This window comes from Anopheles arabiensis (assembly GCF_016920715.1).
Source record: "Anopheles arabiensis isolate DONGOLA chromosome X unlocalized genomic scaffold, AaraD3 X_pericentromeric_contig0003, whole genome shotgun sequence".
Taxonomy (NCBI): domain Eukaryota; kingdom Metazoa; phylum Arthropoda; class Insecta; order Diptera; family Culicidae; genus Anopheles; species Anopheles arabiensis.
This window is the reverse complement of record NW_024412081.1, coordinates 767501-770000: the sequence shown is the minus strand read 5'-3', so window position 1 is coordinate 770000 and position 2500 is coordinate 767501.

Below are 2500 nucleotides of genomic sequence, written 5' to 3'. Positions count from 1 at the left end.
TGTAAGCACGCAACGAAAGTCACGAACGGGCACATACCTAGGGAATGTACTCTACGTACTTGGACTTTTGTCCAAGAATGGTGTCCGCGACGGTCGGGCACTGCGACGCAATAACCAAATCCTAGGATTGTAACTTTAGTGTGCACAAACATAAACATTAACGCGTTCGCTCGGGCTGCGCCGTCCGTGTTGAACACAAATGTGGGTGATTATATGCGTGGAGGGACAAAAACATACGAGGAGGAGACAGTTTTCTGCACGATGTGCACAGAGCTCATTTCGTCGTCCCGGGCGAATGGAAAAACACAAACATCGCGAGTATCGTTCTAGGTTTCTGTCTATAAAAGGGCAGGCCAAAAGGTGACCGGTTGAGATAAGCATTTTAAGCATACAAACACTTTATTGGAACTTTTGATACAAAAACAAGGTACGTACATGTAGGTTGTACCAACATGGACATCTATGAACGCGTACGCTCGGGCTGCGCCCTCCGTCTTGTACTTTCCCTGATCGGTACACAGTTTTGGTGCACTGCTATTCCGACCGGCAACTTGTACCAACATATACATCCATGAACGCGTAAGTAGTGTACTTTCCTGATCGGTACACACTGTTGGTGCACGGCATAAGAAAAGAGCTAAAATGGTCAAACTCAATCCATTTCAACAATAGATAGTCGATAGTAGCTGTGCCGATGAAGTAGGGCACGATGCAAGTTAATGTTGTTTAATGAATAACATGTCCGCCATACATTTCAGTACAAAATTGCTCGGTCAGACCTACAAAGTGCTATATCTCGAATACGAGGCGTCGGACTGGGGGTTGTAGAACAATTTTAAGTTCGTCTAATGATTCTACATCCGATTCTGGATAGCGGTTTTTGACCACTTTTCAATATTTTGTGACACCCCGAACCTAGGGGCAGCTCCTAGCTTTTTCAAAAATGTGCACCGAACGGGCCGGAGAGCTCGTGTGGCTCAAAACATGTTTTTCGCTAAAACACCTCAAAACGTGTAAGGAACGCACCCTAGATGATGAAAAGTGCAATCAGAATGTCAATCGACAACTTTGTTGGGGTACCATTTTACTCTACGGGCCAGTAGCTTAGGCGCGCCAACAGCGCTTTCCTTTCGGGTTCCCATTTTTTGCCCTCCTGGGATTATGATCATTTGTTCATTGCCTACTATAGGGAGGGTACCTTGCTACGAGGTCAAACATGAAGATTGCACCAAATCGTAGTTTTACCTCTATTTAGTCGTAGGAGCATGGTTTGCAGTGGCAGTGGGTCATTAAGCCCCCGTTTGGGTCATACGTCCCTCCGCGATAAAAATCGTCGTATGCCTATAGTCCGAACTAATGAAGCAAAAGTGGTGTCTGGTGGGCTCTGCCGATGATTTTAACCTATGATTTTGAGCTTCCACCCTATCAAAACGTTCCCTGGAGCAGTACATCACGGGTCTACGGACCCAAAGACTTCGTCGTGATGGTTTCTAGTAAAAAGTTGTAACAGCTAAGGGTTTTGAATACGCGTATATTAACCATTGCTTGAAACTAAGCTTCGTTGTCTTTAAACTCTGCAAGACCAATCGAACTTCTTAGGGAAACCCGAAGGATTCACGCTAAGCTCGATGAGCTATTATGGGTAGTGGTGCATGATCTGGTGTTCCTTGGATCTAATCCAATGAATAAATTTATGAGGGTATATATGGTGCAGGGCACAAAGCGTGATGAAACCGGGTCTCCCTACCAAATGTGGCATATTTTTTCCCTGAGAGCGAAGCTCAGACCCACGTAGGGGAGAGCGAAGTGGAACTTAAATGTTCTATGCAGCAAATGTTCGCCATGCGGATAAACAAGTTGGAATAGTTCAATGTAGTGTAATGCAAACACGAATCGCAAATAACGATACGGGACCCAGAAGCAATTCTGCGGATCCCTCGGGGAGTGGTGAGTTGATATAAATTAGAGGTGAAAGTCCAAGTTGTTCAAGCTCCGGCTCGGCAGCCGATACGAGGTTCCTGTTGGGCTTTGTACATCGCGCAGAGGCGCCGTTCGGTTCTAGCAATGATTCCCGCCACCATGTTCCATGCGTGCAGAGATCCGTTAGAGCTCGTTCAATGTGTCCCGCCGTGATTACGAAAAAGTCCAACAGTTGACCAAGTTGGGGGTGCGTCAAGTAAACGCGCAGAGATGCCGTTCGGTTTAGAGCAATGTCTCCCGTATCACGTTGGAGTTCTTCCACTAGTGCAGAGAGATCGCTGAACCGTTCAATGTGTCCCGTCGTGGTGTGCTTGTACCGAACACTTAGGATACACCATGCTTTGTTGGTTTGGGATAGGAGTGGTCGCGCAACTGCCTCCACGCCGCAAAGTGCCAGTTCGGATTGAAGGTCAACTTTAGCCGTTCAATGCATCAGTCGGTGGGTGTTCAGATGGCATCACAACTTCCCCTAGGTGCTTAAGTTGGTTGGGTTGTAAAACATGTGCACATGCGCAGAGTA